This window comes from Lacerta agilis, chromosome 17, assembly GCF_009819535.1.
Source record: "Lacerta agilis isolate rLacAgi1 chromosome 17, rLacAgi1.pri, whole genome shotgun sequence".
NCBI classification, from domain to species: Eukaryota; Metazoa; Chordata; class Lepidosauria; order Squamata; family Lacertidae; genus Lacerta; species Lacerta agilis.
In genome coordinates this window covers 34191704-34214238 of record NC_046328.1, presented here as the reverse complement: position 1 = coordinate 34214238, position 22535 = coordinate 34191704, and the positions used below count along the sequence as shown (strand labels likewise).

The following is a 22535-nucleotide window of genomic DNA, read 5'->3' as shown; positions in this document are numbered from 1 at the left end:
TACGTATTGTCTACAGTACACTGACTGGCAATGGCTCTCCAGGGTTTCAAGCTGGTGGTCTCTCTCTCTCCCAGAAAGATCAGGCAACTTGCCCAACTACTCCAGCATCCTGTTATCACAGTGGCCAACCAGATGGCCCAATGAGAATTACAGGACCTGAGTAAAACATAGTGTTGGAAACTATTCTTTATAGTTGAAGTTTCCTATGGTTTCATTAGACAGACAGACCCACCAAGTTCCAACAAAGTCTCCCTCCCCTTTCTTTCCCCTTTTAAAATAAAACAGAATATAATAATCTATTTATTTATTTTTTTACTTGGGTGGGTGGGTTCAACTGAAAGAAAGAGGAAATAAGCTCTGCTACTCAGAACTCCCTAGTAACTCAGGAATATTTTTATTTTTATTTTTTTGAAGTCCCTATGACAGTTCATCAATATTTTATTATGAATTTCTGCTCATATCCATAATTTTGCATGCAGCGTTGCCTAAAATACACATTTTTTGCAAATCAATTTCTTCTAATATGATGAAAATTTTGTATGTTATCATCATAAATTTATGCAAGTTTATGTAAACTTTAGCACAGGGTGTGCATTCTCCCCCCAATGTTCCTTGGCTGGAGGACCTCATTGCAAAATTCAAAGAGATGCAAATTTCTTAGGTTGGCTGTGTTTCATTTCAAGTAATATTTCAAAAAATGCAAGACACTTATGTAGGTTTTCCTTTAAATGTCAATAGAATCAAATTTCTCCCCCATTTATGGCCAGCTCAGTTCTACCCATTAACAGCTTATTACTGTCAACCTGTTTGTTGGTCCTGTTTGTTCCTTTGTATCACTCTTTCCTTCGTTCCACCCATCCTGACTCCCAATTAAACTAAATTCACACCATGCATCAAAAGCACTATGATACCACTTTAAACAGTTATGGCTCCCCCCTCAAAGAATTCTGGGAGCTGTAGCTTGTTAAGGGTTGCTGAGAGTTGTTAGGAGAGCCCATACTACCCTCACAGAGCTACAATTCCCAGAGCTCCCCAGGAAGAAGGATTTAATGTTAAACTGTTCTTTTCTGCATTGTTCCTGTGCGCTTTTGTCTGACTGAATTTAGCTCCAATACAGTGGTACCTTGGTTTAAGAACAGCTTAGTTTATGAACAACTTGGGTTAAGAATGCTGCAAATCTGGAAGCAGGTGTTTTGGTTTGTGAACTTCGCCTTGGAAGCAGAACATGTTGAGTGTGTTCCATTTGTAAATTGAGTCCCCCGCTGCTATGGGAAAGCATGCCTTGGTTTAAGAACGCTTTGGTTTCAGAACGGACTTCCAGAATTGATTAAGTTTGTAAACCAAGGTACCCCTGTACTTAGATAGCTCCACCTGACTCAGAGTACATAGAGAAACAGAGCTGCGTGACATCAGCATACTGACAACATCAAGCTTCAAAATATATAATGGATTTGCCCTGTGGCTTCATATAAAGAGCATAGGGATAAAGAACTGCTCTTTGTATCCCATAATTTCATTTCCATGGGGTGGAGAAAATGTTCCCCAATGCCACCTTCTAGAATCATAGAATCATAGAGTTGGAAGAGACCACAAGGGCCATCCAGTCCAACCCCCTGCCAAGCAGGAAACACCATCAAAGCATTCCTGACAGATGGCTGACAAGCCTCCGCTTAAAGACCTCCAAAGAAGGAGACTCCACCACACTCCTTGGTAGCAAATTCCACTGCCGAACAGCTCTCACTGTCAGGAAGTTCTTCCTAATGTTTAGGTGGAATCTTCTTTCTTATAGTTTGAATCCATTGCCCCGTGTCCGCTTCTCTGGAGCAGCAGAAAACAACCTTTCTCCCTCCTCTATATGACATTCTTTTATATATTTGAACATGGCTATCATATCATGATTGGAGAAGATCAGTCTATATCCCAATCCCAAAGAAGGGCAGTGCCAAAGAATGCTCCAACTACCGCACAATTGCACTCATTTCACACGCTAGCAAGGTTATGCTTAAAATTCTACAAGGCAGGCTTAAGCAGTATGTGGACCGAGAACTCCCAGAAGTGCAAGCTGGATTTCGAAGGGGCAGAGGAACCAGAGACCAAATTGCAAACATGCGCTGGATTATGGAGAAAGCTAGAGAGTTCCAGAAAAAACATCTACTTCTGCTTCATTGACTACGCAAAAGCATTTGACTGTGTCGACCACAGCAAACTATGGCAAGTTCTTAAAGAAATGGGAGTGCCGGATCACCTCATTTGTCTCCTGAGAAATCTCTATGTGGGACAAGAAGCTACAGTTAGAACTGGATATGGAACAACTGATTGGTTCAAAATTGGGAAAGGAGTATGACAAGGCTGTATATTGTCTCCCTGCTTATTTAACTTATATGCAGAATTCATCATGCGAAAGGCTGGACTGGATGAATCCCAAACCGGAATTAAGTTTGCCGGAAAAAATATCAACAACCTCAGATATGCTGATGATACAACCTTGATGGCAGAAAGTGAGGAGGAATAAAAGAACCTTTTAATGAGGGTGAAAGAGGAGAGCGCAAAATATGGTCTGAAGCTCAACATCAAAAAAACTAAGATCATGGCCACTGGTCCCATCACCTCCTGGCAAATAGAAGGGGAAGAAATGGAGGCAGTGAGAGATTTCACTTTCTTGGGTTCCATGATCACTGCAGATGGTGACAGCAGTCACGAAATTAGAAGACGCCTGCTTCTTGGGAGAAAAGCAATGACAAACCTAGACAGCATCTTAAAAAGCAAAGACATCGCCTTGCCGACAAAGGTCCGTATAGTTAAAGCTATGGTTTTCCCAGTAGTAATGTACGGAAGTGAGAGCTGGACCATCAAGAAGGCTGATCGCCGAAGAATTGATGCTTTTGAATTATGGTGCTGGAGGAGACTCTTGAGAGTCCCATGGACTGCAAGAAGATCAAACCTATCCATTCTCAAAGAAATCAGCCCTGAGTGCTCACTAGAAGGACAGATCCTGAAGTTGAGGCTCCATTACTTTGGCCACCTCATGAGAAGAGAAGACTCCCTAGAAAAGTCCCTGATGTTGGGAAAGATGGAGGGCACAAGGAGAAGGGGGCGACCGAGGATGAGATGGTTGGACAGTGTTCTCGAAGCTACTAACATGAGTTTGGCCAAACTGCGAGAGGCAGTGAAGGATAGGCGTGCCTGGCGTGCTCTGGTCCATGGGGTCACAAAGAGTCGGACACGACTGAACGACTGAACAACAACAACAAATCATATCACCCCTTAACCTTCTCTTCTCCAGGGTAAACATACCCAGCTCCCTAAGCCGTTCCTCATAAGGCATCGTTTCCAGGCCTTTGACCATTTTGGTCTAGAACTAACCTTGGAGTTAGGAGCAGAACTACAATAGCACTGTGCCCCAAACAACCCACATGGCTGTCCGAGTAAGATGCCATGGCTGGTGGTACTCAAAACCAACAAGAAACCAAGATAATTTAAGCTAATGCCATGTGTCCTCTTTTTCCAGGGCATGTCCTCTTTTTCATGGGTATGCAAAATTAGAGTCGTCACAGAGATCCATAGTTAAAAGTAAAGGTCGGCAAATGTGTCCCCTCTCATTTTCTCTTTCTCTCACACATAAGAACTCAAGAAGAGCCCTTCTGGATCAGGCCAGTGGCCCATCTAATCCAGAATCCTGTTCTCACAGTGAGCAACCAGATGCCCCAATGGGAAGCCCGCAAGAAGGATTCAAGCACAAGAGCATTCTTCTCTCCTGTGGTTTGTAGCAGCTGGATATTCAGAAACATTGCTTCCTCCAGCTGTGGAGGCAAAGCATAGCTTTGATAGCCACTGATAGCCCTCGCCTCCACACACACGTACCTCTTGCACAGTAGGTCATAATTAAGGGCAACCAAAATGGTTTCAGTCACCTGAAATCCTGGCTAATACCAGACCGAAAGGGATCAAGATGATCTATTTCCTCCAAGAACACCAAATAGCCTGCTGCAATGATCTTTGGTTTTACCCTCAACTGATTAGCAATTGCTGTTACTTCTGGTAATCATTTTCCAAATTGGACTTCTCTTCCTACAAACATTCCAGTTAACATTGGCAGATGGCAAGCACGCTGCAATTTGGGCCCAAATAATTACACCTTCCCTGCTATATCTTTCCAGGTAATTATTACCTGGTGTTCCAGGGCACCCAGCAATTATGAGATGTATCAATTCGTAGTGTCAACACCATCTGTAATAGCGAGTATTACCTGTGGTTTGAGCAACATATTTCCTGTACTCAACTTACGAATCACTCTTTCAGTGTGGTCCAAGTGGGCAGAGCTCAGTCACAAAGGTGTGGACCGTTCTGGGACTCAGGTGCCTGTGGAGGCATGTTCTTGCCTGGTAGCTTTGAGCAAATCAACGCACTTCCAACCACAGTTCATTATATTCAGAACTGGGAGTCACAAGATGGTTGTCTGGAATGTTGCATGTAAACAAAGCCGGAATGCTGGCATGCCCTACAACACTATGGTGAAAGTAAAATTTGCAATTAACATAGTTTTGATAGTTTTAATTCCATCCTCATCTTGTAGAGGAGACAAGGGGAGTTCCAAACAAGAGTTGAAAACAAACTATAACCATTAATCCATCAATACTACCTGACAGGAAGTATTGAAATTCAAGTCCATGATGTTCAGAGCAGCTATTGAGTTTTGTATGTGGCTTGGGCATGTCTTGGTGTTTCAACTTTGCTTGCATAAGCAATAAAACAGCACCAATCTGCCACAAACAGATTGTTATATTGCATTCTTTCACCCAGTGGCTGATTATTTGTTAGTTTTTTCACCTACTTTCCAAACCATCTTAAATCAGTTAGCTATTGTAGAACACATTACCAACAGAGCGTGTCCCCCATAAAAGAGGGCACGTGTTGCAGTGCGACCGGCAACCCAACCCAGTGTTGTGGGTGGTTAATTTGAAGATAGCCACAACCCCCGATAGGATGGTCCCATGTTGCTGGGGTGCAATCTGGCCAATGGAGTGCTCCAAAGAAGCAGCAATGCGAGACCTATTTAAGCCCATGTGAGTCTACTGAGCTTCCTCTTTGGGGCTTTCGCATCGGAACACCCGCCCACCTCTCCCTATATTTTGGGCTTGCGCTTGACCTTGCTATGCCATTGTGTGTTGTCCGCCATAGGGGCAGGGCAGGAATTTTTGCCACTTGGCTGATTGGCTGGTGCCACTTGGGTTTCGCCTGCCGCGTAGCAAATCGTCACAACTTGTAAGTTGCGGATAGGCTCTAGTTCAGGTGATAGGCCTGGCACGTGATGTGGCCATGCCTATGGAAATGCAGGATGTTCCATAAAGGAATCCAGGGACTCATTGGTTTGGCGTTCACCGAATGGGGTCCTGCCCGCACCCGAGTCCAGGGGACATCAGGGCGGCTGATTGGTACTCCTTCCATCAGCTGTCCCTGGTGTTCATCCTTGGCTGTCCTACGAACGTGGCTCTGGGACAGGTCTGCCTGCAACGGTGCAGGGAGCTATTGGAACCAGAACCTATGCAACCACTCACTTGGTTGTAATCAATAAAGTTGTGGCCTAAATTCTGCCAAAAACCAAACCAAATATCTGTCTCCCGTCTGAATTTATTCGGGGAGGGTAAAAGGTCTAAACATGCAGCTAGCAGATCAGCAACAACTAGCTGAGAAGCTGAAAAATGAAATCTTCCCATCAGTGGTTATTCTGAGAATACAGGAGATTCCTTAAGACTCTCAAGAAAATTTGTTATAGACCAAGGGTGGAGGCCCTGCTTCTAGAAGTTGTGGAACTCCAACTCCTGTCAACCACAGCCAGCATGGATAACTGTCGGGTTTGGTGATGACAACTGTAATCAAATAACATCTGGAGGACCACAGGTTCCCTATTCCTGCATTAGCAGAAGACTGTCCTTTGATGGAGGTAGTGTAGGCAGCAAGGTTTATTTCAAGCATTGGTTTAGTACCAACGTAGGGAAGCTGTGGTACTCTGGCTGTGGTTGCACTACAACCCCCATCAGGCCCAGCTAGCATGGCCTCTGGTCAGGGGTGGAGTAAGTAATGAGCAACCATCATGACTTGGAGCCACTGATAGCCTCCATGAATTTGTCTATTGCTCTGTTAAAGTCTTCCAAGGTTACTTGCCATCACTATATATTAATGAGTGAATTCCATAGTCTAACTATGCATTGCATGAAGAAATCATTCCTTTCGTCTGACCTGGATCTTCCAACATTCGGCTTCATTGGGTGGCCCCATTGGGTTGTAGTATTATGAGAGAGGGTCCGCTTTGTCCACACCAACATAATCTCATAGACTTCCATCATGTTCTCTCCCCTTACTTGTCTGTTCTTTAAAGAGTTGCAAGCTTTTCAAATGTTGCAACCTTTGCTGATATTGCTCCAGCTCCTCGATCATTTTGGTTGCCTTGTTCCGCACATTTTACAGATCCCTTTCTTCTCAGGGGTCTTCCATGAAGAGAGAATGGAGTTGCCAAATTAGTGGCATCAAGGCGTTGACAGTGACTCTATCCTGATGACCACTAACACTGGCTATGTCCCGAAACCATTTGTTGATGGTGATGTACAATTTTCCAGGAAGCAGCTTCATGAAGACAAAATGCTGAGTCATGGCACTTTGTCCATGCAAAGCTGAAATATTCATCATGGAGCCGCTGGTATTGTAACAGACTTTGATACTGAGTTCAAGAGAAATGTATGATGAAAGTGAGGTGATAATTCATGAATATTAGATTATCAAGGAAAGGGTGTCACCTCTTTGCAGCAATCTGGGATGTTCCCTGTGGCAATTTATCAGCTCACCATCATACCCCCTGAGACAAAAAAGGAAGTCTTAAATATGCTTCCTGCTACCCAGAAGTATAAAAAGCCTGTGCTCTAGGCTTCTTCCAAATACTTATCTTAATTTCTGCACTTCTCAGAGAAATAGGTAAGTCCACTTGGATTCTGGAACTGTGGCCATTTCTTCTTCTTCTTCTAAGTGTGTCACAGTTCTGCGGGGGTCTGTCAGTAGCTGCTGATTGCTGGAGATCAGTAGGCTCAGGGATTTGCTCCATTGTGTGAAGGTTTCAAGCAAATTGGCCTATGTTTCTTCTTCTTCTTTGCATGTTGGAATATTGTAGTGGGTTGGGGTAATCCAACTGGCAAAAGCTCTCTGGGGCTTACAATATAAGTGAGGAGCATGCAGTCTTGCAGGTGTCATTGGACTCCAACTCTCCAACAAATGGGAGCTGCAGTCCAGCAACTTCTAGAGTGCCGCAGGTTCCTCACCACTGATTTACCAGCATAGATGGGAATCGTTCTTGAATATTGTTATTGGGGTAGAAAGTCCGATGGTAGGTTGCTTCCTTTTCAGTAGAAGTCAAAACCTTTGTGGTAGAGGTATGGTTGCCAGTTGTTGCCACAGGTTCCTCACCACTGGTTTACATGCTTAGATGAGATACTTGATTGAGGTTTATCATTGGTCCAAATGGAAGGTAGCTTCCTTTTTGCTAGAACTCACAAGCTTTGCAGTAGCAATAGCAGTGGTGGCGGCAGTTGTTGCCTTCTACATAGCTCTACCATGAAGCTGTGAGTCTCAACAAGAGGAAACGACCAGGCCCTTGGACTATCTATCCTAAAAGGTGTCAGGTTTCCTGGTGTCAGGCTGAAGTGTTTCTCATTCTTTCTATGATAGGTCCTTTAAACTGATACCACCGCTATTTAGACCTGGGACCTTCTGCGCTTTCTCATTTGGTTATGGGAATTGCTTATATCGAGCCAGAAGACTGGCTCATCTTAATTGTAGAGTTGGAGGAGGCCATGTAGATTTACAAGAACAACTTTCTACTTAATGAGGAAAATACAGAGCTAGATAATCCAGAATATATTACTGCCCAGCTATGAGTCCCACAAAGAGGAAGTTATCAAGCAATCAGATTACCTTTTCCATGGTGTGCAAGTAAATGGCCTTTTGGTCTGATCCAACAGAGCCCTTAACCCGTGTCTGTCTCAAACTTCTGGGAATTCTGCATAACACTGATTCTTCTTTTAGATCCACCTCTAAACCTCAAAGATGTCTGCTGGCCGTCGTTCTGGTATGTGGCAGGATCCTTGTTATGCCCAGTGCCCTCCTTCAACAGTGACCATCCGACCACCACCTTTTGTCCTGACCATCCCAGGGCCAGCTCTCTGTTGCCCTGACCAGCCTTTTGCCATTGAGCAGTACAACCCATGTGCTAATAGATATGGCATCGGCGGCAGACCTTCTCTGTATGCCAGTGGTGGCTCCAACATGTCCGACTTCTACTCTCAGCCCCAGCTACCATACAGCTATGGTAGCAGCCAATTCTAAATCAAGACCAAAGAAGGATGTGCATGGAAGAACGATGGGGCAAGCAAAAATAAAGGAAGAGCTGGACCGGTTCCTACCACTGCCTTCTGAGATATTGAACACCCAGCATCAGAACTGGCACAAGCAACAGCCTGTGGCATCTGAATTGGGCATTATGGAATTGGGAGAGACAGCCAGAGAGAGATTGCAATATGAACGCCACACTGGGGCCCTTCCCTAAATTCCCCAGTGTAATGTCCTAAGAAGATATCTCTCCACCCAAGAAGAAAAAGAAAATGCAACCCTGATTGTGAATGTTCCCATTTCTGAACATGCATTGTATATCATTTTGGTTTGTGATCTTCTACGACCCTTGTTTTCTTGCGGGAAGAAAGTATTATGGAACATGGTGTCTTTCAGTCTGTATTCTATTTGCCCTTTTCACTGAACTATGTGCATCTCTTTGCTCTCATATTAAAATTTCAATTGCATCGTAAAACATTTGCCTCCCCCTTTTCTTCTGTGGTTGAACTGAAATGTGGCAATGCGTAGCATTCCCTTGTTGCCTCCTGTCCAGAAATGGAGTTGACCTAGACCAGCTTAGCTTCAGCACAGTTGAAGCAGCATCCAGCTCCTAATAATAATAATAATAATAATAATAATAATTTATTTGTACCCCGCCCATCTGGCTGGGCTTCCCCAGCCACCCTGGGCGGCTTCCAACAAATGTTAAGATACATTAAAATGTCACAGATTAAAAACTTCCCTAAACAGGGCTGCCTTCAGATGTCCTCTCAATGTCTGGTAGTTGTCTATCTCTTTGACATCTGAAGGGAGGGAGTTCCACAGGGTGGGCGCCACTACTGAGAAGGCCCTCTGCCTGGTTCCCTGTAGCTTTGCTTCTCGCAGTGAGGGAACCGCCAGAAGGCCCTTGGCGCTGGATCTCAGTGTCTGGGCTGAACGATGGGGGTGGAGATGCTCCTTCAGGTATACAGGACTCAGGGCGTTTAGGGCTTTAAAGGACAGCACCAACACTTTGATTTGTGCTCGGAAACGTACTGGGAGCCAATGTAGATCTGTCTACATTATGAAACCTTGGGGCCCTCATTCCACATCAGAAGTGTATTCCAGAGAACACCATTAGAAACCCATAAATAAGTGGACTTGAACAGTGGAGTTGAACGGATAACATTAATGGATGCTGCTTTGTTTCACATAATTTATGCTATCCTTCAACAACCATTTCCAGCACAGTTTTATTTTGCTAATTTAAGTTCTTAAATAGATGCAAAGTGCACGTTTGTGTGAGAGATCACAAGGTGGTGTGCAACCTAAAAACACAGCATTACTTCCAAATTACAGTAAAAAGGTTAAATAATAATATCAGCATCGGTAGAAGTTAGTTGGCAAGTAATCCCAGAGACTTTGAAAGCCATGTTGGAATGATTCCTGCTGAGTCTCCATTGGCAAGGAGTTCCATGGGGGAGGAAATCTACACTGAAAGCTTGCCCCCTAGCAGAAGCTAGCTGAACACCAAGGTCATGTGAGACCACCAAAAATCCTCCATCAGAAGACCTCAGCAACCTGAGGCAGAGCACAAGGAACCACGCGATCTTTAAGGCTTTCTAAATTAACACAGTAACCTGGAACAAGGCCCAGTAGCAAACAGGTAATCTATGCAGCTATCTTGGATTGGAGTAGCATATTGCTCCTGCGACCAGATTGTCTGCTGCATTCTGCACTAGCTGCAGCTTCTGCATCAGAAACAAGTGTTACAGTATCTCTGTAAAGTGTTAAAGTAATCAAGTCTTGAGCTTATGAATTCGTGAAACGCTTTGCTCAGGCTGTCTTGGTTCGGCAATCAGATTCTAACAGCAGATTCATTAAATAAATGCCACTCCGCCCATGCCCATGAGAGGGCTACGAGCCCTTTCTTCAGGGAAGAAAACACAATGGTTCTAGAAGAACAAAACAAATTCAGCTGGGGAGATCAAAACAGCCCAATGAGGGCTGAGCATGAGCAGGGGGGCACAAAACACAGTATTTGGGGTGTGGGAATAGAAAACTGGGAGGGGTGCTTAAGAGAATGGAATGGAGTAGTTTATAAGAGGGCATGGTTGGCTGGAACACTGAGCAACATCTACTCAATCATAACCAAGGTGGCATTAGTGGACTTCTGTCTTTGGAGTCAACCTACCTTTGAAGAAAGGGAACAAAGAAGCAAATGAGAACATCACTTCTCTGCATCCAATTTCAGGGTATCCACAAGGCCCCCCATCAGATCACCCTTGAGACTATGTGGCCCTCAGAAGAAAAATAAGGTTGCCCACCTCTGCTGTATCATCTTATGTTTTGATGGCTTACTGTAGCTCACCAGAACATTGTTTGGATCAGTGGAAACATCCTCATGTGGCAAGATTGTATCCATCAGTTCTTGCACAGCGCCTTAAACACAAGAAACCAGGGACACATTGATCGTTTTGGTGATTCCTTTGATTTCAATTGACGAAACCTCAGGAACCGAGAGATTGAATCTCGTACAAGAATGTGGCTTTAGTTTGTTATGAGGAAAAGGACCTGTAGGGTGTAGCTTGCATATGCTATTGTTCTGAGGTTTGTGAGCAACTCGTGCTCATAAACAGAGCGGGCAATTACTTACTGTAATTAGAAGTTCTTTCCACATGGAAAACATTCAGCTGGGAGGCAGAGCCCTGTCTGAAGATGCATCATGCAATGTCAGATGCTAGCATCTGAAGTCATTCTACATAGCTCTTCTTGTTTTAACAAAACTTTAATATTGCTGGTATGTTGTGCTGATGACTAGGAAATAAAACGTGAAAACATGACTTTTAGGATCATAGTATTTGGGAGTTGAGAAGGACCATCAAGGCCATGCAGCCCACTACCACCCTCTGCTCAATGCAGGGATCTTGCAAGTATAACACTCCCGAAAGATGGCTGCCCAGAGGCTGGTTGCTCCACCATCAAACAATTCTTAACAATTAGGAAGATTCTCTGGACATTGACTATGGAAGCATAGGCAATTTGTCTTGCTGCAGAGAGTGACCTACCTTCTCATCACTGTTGCCCTCAAGCAGTCTGGTAGAAGCTTTCAGTTCTCATTGAGAACAATCTCTTTCTTGGGGCTAGAGGAGTATCTGTTCCAAGATTTGTTCATTTTCTTTTGGAAAACATGGACCATATGCTCTCCAGGGCATCTCCTCATTATCTAATACAGGTGTGGGTAGATTTCGTCTCCCAATTGTTGCTGAATTACAGCTCCCATCACCCCTGGCTGTTGGCCATGCTTGCTGGGGCTGATGGGAATTGTATTTCATCTATTATCCAGAGGGCAAAATGTTCTTCACCCTTTGTGTACAGCAAAATTTGGAAGCAGATTTCAAACCTTTCTACTTGGATGAAACACCTCGGAAACGTGCTTGGAAATTAGAAGACTTTCAAGAAGAACCGTAGTGGTTTTGGTTATGGAGTTTTGCTTCAGAATATTTGTTCCATACACCTCTACCTGTGATCCACATAAAGCAATCATGCAAATTGTCCTTGAATGAAGAGGTATTGCTAGCTTCACCAAAAGTTATTTTGCTGCCCTCATAACCCAACAACTGTTTCTCCCAATTCGAATAAGGCTGGGCTAAAACCAACCTCAACGATCTGCAAATTGAAACACCTACCCTTCAAATTTTGCAGTTCACCAAATTGTTGCAATGCAATTTTGCAACAAAAGAATATGTTCAAACGCAGAGAAAGGGAGGGGGCATGAAAATACTTTTATGCATGCAAAAATGAAAAGCAATTGTGCATGCTAGTAAGGGAAATTGTTTCCAAAAACGTGTGAAGGCGGCAAAAATGCTGACAAATTATGTGCTTTTGTGAAAATTTGAACTAAAATGCTGATGAATTTCTATGAGGATTTAAAAGCACACCTGAACTGATGCAGAAATATGGAGAACTAAATTTAAGACTGGAGAAATGAGAAAATGAGAGATTCTGATGTAACGGAAATCAATCCATGTGTTGCCAAATGTCATTCCTGCAAGATTCCAATGCAAACAGTCTGTTTCATTATCTACCGTATTTTTCACTCCATAGGACGCTCCGGACCATAGGGCGCACCTCATTTTTAGAGGAGGAAACAAGAAAAAAAAATATTTTTCTGGTTTTCCTCCTCTAAAAGCCCTGTTTTGTTTTGTTTTTTGTTTTGTTTTTGAGGATCAGCTAAAAGTTTTGCAGCTTTTTTTGCAAAGGGAAAAGCCCTGGGGTTTGGGGGTGTTTTTTTTTTTTTTTTTTTTTTGGAGGATCAGCTAAAGGTTTTGCTGCTGTTTTTGCAAAGGCAAAAGGCCTTTTTTGAGAATCAGCTAAAAGTTTTGCAGCTTTTTTTGCAAAGGGAAAGCCCTAGGGGTTTTTTTTTTTTTTGAGGATCAGCTAAAGGTTTTGCAGCTTTTTTTGCAAAGGGGGAAAAGCAAAGCTCCTTTTGCAAAGGGGGAAAAGCAAAGAGGAAAAGCCCCATTTTTATGGGGTTTAACTCACATTTCTGAAAAATCCTAAGGAAAGGGAGCCATTTCTACTGTTTTCAGACAGATAATCTAATCAGGCAGTCACATGTCCTGGGGAAACAAACAACCTCCCTCTGCAGCACATGCAACAAAGGAGGGCGGGGCTGAAAGGGAGCCGGGGACTCTTATCTCTCTCCCGATCTCTTGCTGATCAGCTGCTGAGCGGGTCCTTTCAACACTCCCCTTTCTCTTTGTAAAATAAAAAGCACAATTTGCTTTTGGCCCCTGGGCAATTCAGCTCCAGGGACCACAATTCGCTCCATAAGACGCACAGGTATTTCCCCTTACTTTTTAGGAGGAAAAAAGTGCGTCTTATGGAGCAAAAAATACGGTACCTTTTCTTTCCTACATTTCTGCCTTCTTTCACCCACTTCTCTCCTCTCCCTCCTACTGAAACCCACTAGGGGAAAACTTCTGGGAGACGGGAAGACCAGTGAGAAGCTACAAAGAGACTGTAGTTATAGGCTCCAATGAATGTCAGGAACCAGCAAAATGGAGCAAGGAAGTCCAATTGTTTTGTTTTGTTTGACAAAGTTCCCTTGACAGTCCTTGGACGTTTCCCCCAAACATGAATCTCCAAGTCCACCATGGAGTTTTGCTGTAGTCAAAACAAAACACACGGGAATATGACACAGGGAAAGAGAAAGGAAGGCTAATGGGGAATGCATCCCTGGGAATGAAGGGGGAAAGCCCACTTCTTCCGAAGCCTGGTGTGTTCAAGGTTTACTCTCAGCAATCTTTAGATCTGGGACAGGATGTGCCACAGCAAGGGAGCAGGGAACAGCCTTTGCTAAGGCTGCTGCTAAGGCGGAAGGCGAGTGGGGGCAGCCCAGCCCAACCTGTGATGCTGATTGTTAATTGCAGTATAATAGTTACTTATTAAATTATATTGCGTCCATGCGGTTGCACCAGCCTAGCTGGCACTGCTGCGGATAGGAGGCTGCTGTTTGGAAGGTATGAAAGGCAGCTCTCTGCTTTCCTGCCTCCATACTTCTCCAACTGCACAAAAAAAGGTTTATCATTTTCTGCACTGTAGAATGCTTTGATGGCTCTGCAGTGAGTGCCAGTGGTGCTGTGGTGGTTAGATTGCTGGATTGTGACCTTGGGAGAGTAGAGTTTGAATCCCCACTTAACTGTGAAAGTTACTGGGTGACCTTGGGCCAGTCCCTGTCTTTCAGCTTAACCTAGCTCACGGGGTTGTTGTGGGGATAAAATGAGGACAGGGAGAACCTGCAGGCCACCTTGAGCTCTGCAAAGAAGAAAAGGGGATATCAATGCAATAAAAGAAAGGAAGGAAGAATTTATATCTCACAGAACAGGGGTAACTGTTGGAAGAGCATCAAAGGTATTTCCCTCTCACTTTCACAGTTGGACCAGCACAGCACAGATTGGATCATTATCATTTATGTAAAGGTAAATGTAAAGGACCTCTGGAAGGTTAAGTCCAGTCAAAGGTGACTCTGGGGTTGCGGCGCTCATCTTGCTTTCAGGCCGAGGGAGCCAGTGTTTGTCCACAGACAGCTTTCCGGGTCATGTGGCCAGCAGGACTAAACTGCTTCTGGCGCAATGGAACACCGTGACGGAAACCAGAGTGCACGGAAACGAGGGGAGGTGGCCCAAAGTTGTTGAGCTGCGGGCAGGAAACACTCCCTAGATCGTTTCCCGCTCACTGTGGCATCGGGGGAAGTTGTGCTGGCGGGCCCGCTGCTTCTCTCCCCCCCCCCATGCCACTATCCGTGTATTGGACGGCCCCAGTTTTTTGACATGATTTTTGAGTCAAAAAACACAGAAAAATACAGTAAATTATATATTTTCCCCATTCTTTATTAAAGTTTTGTTCTTCTTGGTTCTTGAGCTTCCCAGTCAGTTTTGCCATTCTGGCATACTCCGACAGCTTAGTTTGCCATTCCTCTCTGGTAGGGACTTTGTCTTTTTCCCTTCTCTTGGGCTAGTAACATCCGTACGGCTGTTCTCACGTACATAAAAAGTCTTTTCTGCTCCTTTGGGATCTTGGTCCCCATGCACAGCCCTAATGCAAACTTGTGTCCTCCTTTGCCCTTGGTTTTGCCCTCTCTATTGTTGTAAATTCAAAAGAGGTTACCCTAACCTTCAGCAATGGTGAGTGGCACCCACTGGGACTGGTGAGATGGAATGCATGGAGCCCAAACAGTAGGTGGCACCAGAGCCAATAGCAGCCAGATCCCAACTACTTGTAACTTTGTCTCCGTCCTCTTCCCTGCTGAGTTCTACAAGGGACAAGACGGAGGGCTTATCCACACAGGGTTGACCCTAGATGGCCCTCAGAGTCCCTTCCAACTCCACAATTCTGTGATTCAGTTCTATGATTCTTCCCAGGCATGGTTCGTGATTAAAAGCTCAGTGTCTGAGTGCCTTCCCCTGCTTTCTCCATGAAAACCAGCTCTTTAAAGCTCAACCTGAGCATATGGCAAACAGTGGAAAAAACTGAATTGATGTTGACCTCTAAAGAATGGGTTTTTTGTGGGGAAAGCCTGGGGATGGGGCAGGGCCGGATTTAGGTTTGAGGAGGCCCTAAGCTACTGAAGGTAATGGGGCCCTTTATACAGGTGAAACTCGAAAAATTAGAATATCGTGGAAAAGTCCATTTATGTAAGTAATTGTCTTCATTAGCTACTGGAGTTTAATATATGAGATAGACTCATGACATGCAAAGCGAGATATGTCAAGCCTTTGCTTGTTATAATTGTGATGATTATGGCGTACAGCTGATGAGAACCCCCAAGTTGAAATTGTTAAGTTGGGGTTCTCACCAGCTGTACGCCATAATCATCACAATTATAACAAATAAAAGCTTGACATAGCTCGCTCTGCATGTCATGAGTCTATCTCATATATTAATTTCACCTTTTAAGTTGAATTGCTGAAAGAAATGAACATTTCCACGATATTCTAATTTTTTGAGTTTCACCTGTATGTCCAGCTGGCCTTTGTCAACAACAAATTGTTGCTTTTTGTGTTGAATATATGCTATATAGTAATTTATGGACCTAATAGGTATCTAAAAACATTTGCACATAACAAAATATGTATTTTATCAAAGTGACTGTTGAAGTGAAATACAATTAAGAAGTATATTAATAGGGAAATAAAATTAAGAAGTATATTAATAGTGAAATAATAATTAAGCTCTAACTTAAAATGATTTTTTATTCATAACAAACTTAATAATGCAAACACATTGGCATTTGGCAATAACAAAAGTTCCTTTAGAAACACATTTTTTTTCCTTTAAATTTTTTTGGGGCCCCCAAGAGACTGGGGCCCTAAGCTACAGCTTGTTTAGCTTATACGTAAATCTAGCACTGGGATGGGGGAACAAAGCTCAGACACAAAGAGTTTCGGTGTGGACCTGTGCCTGTAAATAATCACAGAACTGAATCATAGAATTGTGGAGTTGGAAGGGACACTCAGAGTCATCTAGTCCAACCCCCTGCAAAAGGAGTGCAGGGTGGGGCAAAAAGGTTAGTGTGGCTAAACCCTAAGAATAAGGAGGAGGAAGCTGGCAGACATTGCCACCCTGTGGACTGGTTTTAAGAAGGCAGACGAAGGTTTGTGGAACTCTGCCTCATTCATCCTGATGAGCCAGTCTCCACTGAAAATATTAGTAGCATCTTGAGTCTCCAGATCCAGCCCCCTTTCTGATTTCCAGTTAATCATAGAATCATAGAATTGGGGAGTTTGAAGGGACCCCAAGGGACATCTAGTCAACTAAAGCATCTGTGACAGATGGCCAGCCAACCTCTGCTTTAAACCCTCCAAGGAAGAAGAGTCCAGAACCTCCTGAGGGAAACCATCCCACTGTCAAGTGGCTCTTACTGTCAGAAAGTTCTTCCTGATGTTTACATGGAATCTCCTTTCTTGTAACATGGAGCCATTGGTTCGAGTCCTACCCTTCAGAGCAGGAGAAAACAAGCTACATGTTCAATCTGACAGCTCTTGAGATATTTGAAGGTGGCTATCATATCTCCTCTCAGTCTTGTCTTTTTCAGGCTAAACATACCCAACTCCCTCAACCGTTCCTCACAAGGCCTGGCTTCCAAGCCCTTGATCATCTAAGTTGCCCTCCTCTGCACACAATTGCAATGATAGAAAAGCAAGTGAATTAATTGCCCAGAAAAGCCCTGCATTTCAGGACTAGATTCAGGGCTGTGTATCTTTGATAGGAGCCTGTTGATGTAATGAGGAGTTGGCTGCGTGAAATTTCTGTGAGTCCTGGAAGGATTTTTATTGTTTTGCAGATAGATCTATCACTCTAGTGAATTGGGCATATGTTTGTGTCTCTGTGCTTCCGCTTGTGTCATGTGATTGGCTCCCTTTTCTTGACAATAGTTATCACCTGATTTGGGTTTAATGGCAGCTGATGTATTGTCAGAGTTTCGCCTCAAGAGAGAGGGAGTGTTACAGCCCTATTCTTTTATGAGCTGAAAATGGAAGGATGGCTAGATGGGAGGAGGATTCTTAGACTACCTCCCTCCTGATATGTTCCCCACCAACAATTTTTAAGCTCGTGGCAAGAACTTAGCTCTCCACCCGTGGTTACCAACAGCTGGTATACAGATGTTAACAGCCTCTGACAATAGAGTTAGGACATACAAATCATAGCTAGTAATATATTGTGTTTTCAGGTTGTAAACCACTTTGTGATATGTTATAGAAAATGGTGGTTTGTAAATATTTAAATCTATAAAATAAAATAAAATATATAGAACTGTACTGGAAATGCTTGTTGAAGGACAACATAAAATCTATTTTAAAAGGTGGCTTATCTATTCTGTTGTACAACTTGATTATATGTGTATACACACACACACACACACACACACACACTAATGTATGGAAGTGAGAGCTGGACCATAAAGAAGACTGAACGCTGTAGAATTGATGCTTTTGAATTATGGTGCTGGAGGAGACTTTTGAGAGTCCCATGACTGCAAAAAGATCAAACTTATCCATCCTTAAAGAAATCAACCCTGAGTGCTCACTGGAAGGGCAGATCCTGAAGTTGAGGCTCCAGTACTTTGGCCACCTCATGAGAAGAGAAGACTCCCTAGAAAAGACCCTGATGTTGGGAAAGATGGAGGGCACAAGGAGAAGGGGATGACAGAGGATGAGATGGTTGGACAGTGTTCTCGAAGCGACTAGTATGAGTTTGGCCAAACTGCGGAAGGCAGTGAAAGATTGACGTGCCTGGCGTGCTCTGGTCCATGGGGTCACGAAGAATCGGACACAACTGAACAACTATACGTGTGTGTGTGTGTGACTTTTGCTTCTTTAAAAATGAGCTGATTGGCTTGATGGCTCTATGAAATCCACTTATCATAGAGAATGAAGGCCCCAAGGTATCATGAAGGCAGATGTGGCTGTAGCTGTGTTGAAACTAAGTTGGTACAATGCCTGGACAGGAAGCAACAAGGGAAGGCCACACTTCAGTTCAACCATAGAAGGAAGAGAGCAGATAAGTGATTTTTGGATGCAACTCAAAATTTAATATGAAAGCAAATAGATAGGTCAGAAGTGCAAATACGATGTGAAACAAAGTACTGGATGCACACAATTCTCAACCTGTTGCTAAGATCAAGTTGTCAGCAGACAGTAAGAGCAGTATACAAGGATTTTAGATTCAACTGCAATAGGCAAAACAGATATAGACATAAGGAAAACATGCATGCATTGTGGATGTTCAACATTTCAGGTGGGAGTCGTGGAAGCTGATCCAGCTCTTCTTGTTTTCTCCATCGTTCTTCCTTGGATCTTCCACTTTCGTATTGGTTTAAAGCCAGCAGCTACCACTTCTCCATGTGTTGCTTGGCAGGGCTTGGGTGTAGAACTCGGACATGTTGGAACCACCACTGGCATACAGAGAAGATCTGCCGCTGATGCCATATCTATTAGCACATGGGTTGTACTGCTCAATGGCAAAAGGCTGGTCAGGGCAATAGAGAGCTGGCCCTGGGATGTTCAGGACAAAAGGTGGTGGCCGGATGGTCACTGTTGATGGGGGGCACTGGGCATAGCATTCATTATGCCATCCACCACGGCTAGCAGACATCTTTGAGGTTCAGAGGTGGATCTGAAAGAACATGGAATCAGCATCATGCAGAGTTCCCAATGGAGATCACAGGTTGGAGATTAACACTGGTTAAGAGCTCAATAAGATGCCAAAAGGCCATTAGTTCCATACCATGGGATATATATATCTCCATGGTGTCAATAGAGGGATTTTTTTTTCATTCTCCCCCTTCCATAGTAAAAAAAAAACATTCGCTGCCATTCAATGAAGCTGAATTGCAGAAGATTCAGCATAGAGAAAACGGAAGTTCTCTGTCACACAGCATATTCTTAGACTGTGTAATCCACTTCCACACGATGCCAGGATTGATCAGCAACTTTACAGGCTTTACAGGTGGTTTATATCCAGGAACACACAAAACTGCCCTATACCAAGTCAGACCAATGTTCCATCCAGCTTAGCTTTGTGCTCATTGACTGACAGTGGCTCTCCAGGAGTTCAGACAGGGGTCTCTCCTACTCAGAGATGCCAGGGACTGAAACGGAGGCCTTCTGCAAGCATAGCGGATGCTCTCCCACTGAGCTATAGCTTTCCCCCCAAATCAACTGTGGATAAAGCTATCAAAGACTACAATGGTTGTATACTACCTCATTTTCTCTAAGCTAAAGTCTCAAATACTGTGGTATTTCCCCATAGGGTAGCGATTCCCTGGAGCTGAAGAGTTTAGGGAGTCTTGGTTTTGCTGGGTGATACCGTCAGAATAAGAACATGAGAGCATAAGAACATAAGAAGAGCTTGCTGTATCAGGATAATGCCCCATCTGACCCATCATCCTGTTCTCACAGAGGCCACCCAGATGCCTCCATGGGAAACCCTCAAGCAGCAACTGAGCACAAACCACTCTTGCCTTCTGTGGTTTCCAGCAACGGATATTCAGAAGCATGACTGCCCCTGACAGTGGAAACAGAACATGGCCATTGTGGCTAGTAGTCACTGACAGCCTGGTCTGCCATGCATTTTAAAGTCATCCAGAAGGATGGTCATCATTGCCTCCTGTGGGTTAGAATACCATAACCACCTCTAGTTAAAATGGATACCAGCTGATTTTGAAAAGCCATCAACCTGAGACCTTGGAGAACACTGGGCTAAAGGAAGAGCTTCTCCAAAAGATAGCTGTCCAGCTTATGGGAGGGGGGGGGAGAGATGCAATGCCAGGCTTACTCAGAGTAGGCCCATTGAAGTTAACAAAATGGCCAAGTTAGATTCATTAATTTTGATGTGCATATAATGAGCTGGACTTCATTGAACAAAACCCTCTGACTCTAATGAGGCAGAAACTCTAGGTTCCATTGCTGCTAAAAGCATTGCTGGTAGTGGAAGAGTTCTTCCACTCTAGAGGTCTTCAAGCATACACTGGGCAGTAATATATTCTGGATTATTTAGCTCGGTATTTTCCTCATTGAGCAGAAAGTTGGTCTTGAAAATCTACATGGCTCCCTCCAACTCTACAATTTAGATGGGCCAGTCTTCTGGCTCGATATAAGAAATTCCCGTAACCAAATGAGAAAGTGCAGAATGTCCCAGGTCTAAATAGCGGTGGTATCTGTTTAATGAACCTATCATAGAAAGAATGAGAAACACTTCAACCTGACACTAGGAAACCTGACACATTTTAGGATAGATAGTCCAAGGGCCTGGTAGTTTCCTCTTGGTGGGACTCAGAGCTCACGGTAGAGCTATGTAGAAGGCAACAACTGCTACCACCACTGCTAGTGTTACTGCAAAGCTTGTGAGTTCCAGCAAAAAGGAAGTTATCTTCCATTTGGACCATCTAACCCAATGATAAACTTCAATCAAGTATCTCATCTAAGCATGTAAATCAGTGGTGAGGAATCTGTGGCCCTCCAGAAGTTTCTGGATTGCTGCTCCCATCATCCTTGACCATTGTACCTGTTGATGATGTTGGAGTGCTGGAGTCCATACGTTCCTCACCTTTACTGTAAACCCAGGATAATGCAGCCACACGCACACACACACACACACACACACACACACACACACAATTCCAGTGCACTTGCTTGAAAACCTCACATAGCAGTGCAACCTATCCTTGAAAATTAGCAACAACTGACATGCGCCTGCATAACCTTTGTAAACCTTGAAAATGTACATCCTAGAAAATTTGTACATCCAGAAAATGTGCCCACTTTCTCAGAACCCAAGTGGACTTACCTAGTTCTCTAAGAAGCAGGAATGTAGAGAAGTGTTTGGAAGCAACCTAGAGAATGGGCTTTTTATACTGTATCTCTAGTAGCCTGGGACATACTTAAGACTCCCCCCCTTTTTAAGGGGTGTATGATGACAAGTTGATAAATTGTCATAGGGAACTCTCCAGATTCCTGTAAAGAGGTGGCACCCTTTCCTTGATAATTAGGATACTCACCTCACTGAATACTCACCTCACTGTCATCATAGGGTTCTCCCAAACTCAGTATCAAAACATTACAAATCTTTCAACATACTTACTGATTGCTGCAGGGGCAGTGTGCCAAATCAGCATTTCCTCTTCACAAATTTGCTTCCCTAACTGGTACATCACAATCAACAAGTTGTTATGGGACATAGCTAATGTTAGTTGCAATCAGGATGGAGTCACTGCTTGTAACCTCAAAGCAGTAAGGTGCCCACTAATTTAACCCATCATAAAAGACCCCTCTGAGAATTTGGGAATCTGGAAGAAGTGTCAAATAAGGCAGCAATAATGCAGCTTTCTATATTCCAATGTTCCTAATTAAATATTGTCTCACCCCCTTAGAGACATAACTGGTCACTGTACTTTGCCAGGGATGGTATCTTGTAGATACCAACTCATCAGGAGGTCTATTTCATGCAATGTTGGGATCAGGCCCTTGGACACATCACCTATCAAGACATGTGATGTCTCTTATTGTCTTATTGGTGCCTGCTGAAGACCTTCCTTTCCCAACAACCTTTTGAGGGATTTAAAAAAAGCTCTGATCGGATTCTATAATAAATGTGAAAATGTTTTTAAGAAAATGTTTTTATTATCACTCATTTTTTTTTTAATCAATTACTTTGGGATGTTTCTAGCAAACGATTCATAAATGATTTTTTCCTCCAACCAGTTTGTATTCATTTCTCTTTCTCAGCTCATTTTAAACTATGTTTTATTGAGCTTATTGTCGTTTTGTATGCTGTATTTTTATGAAAACTCTGATCTATAAGGGTTGTATCCCATGCTGCTCTTCCTCAGAGTAGACCCAGTGAAATTGATGGACATAACGAGCTTAGGTCAATGGAATTTAGCTTCTGAGAACCCTAAAATTTAGGGCCTAGATATGAGATCAAATTGGGGAACCTCTGCCCTCCAGGTGTTACAGCTTCCATCAGCACCAGAAAGCATCGCCAAATGGCCAGGAATATAGGACTTGCAGTTCAGCTATATTTGAAGGCCCCAGGGTTCTTCACACCTGTATTAGATAGTAGAAGATGCAGAGGTGGTGCTCTGGGAGCTGCTCCTGGAGAGTTTATGGTCCATGTTT

The 22535-nt window shown here is 43.6% G+C and overlaps 1 long non-coding RNA gene across 1 annotated transcript; it reads right to left on the bottom strand.

The window, feature by feature from the left end:
• Nucleotides 1–18759: 18759 nt before the first annotated feature.
• LOC117061837 lies at nucleotides 18760–21271 on the bottom strand. The gene is made up of 2 exons (XR_004428159.1): nucleotides 21205–21271; nucleotides 18760–19032 (listed from the first exon to the last, which is right to left on the bottom strand). It is a non-coding gene; the product is annotated as an uncharacterized LOC117061837 (long non-coding RNA).
• Nucleotides 21272–22535: the final 1264 nt, after the last annotated feature.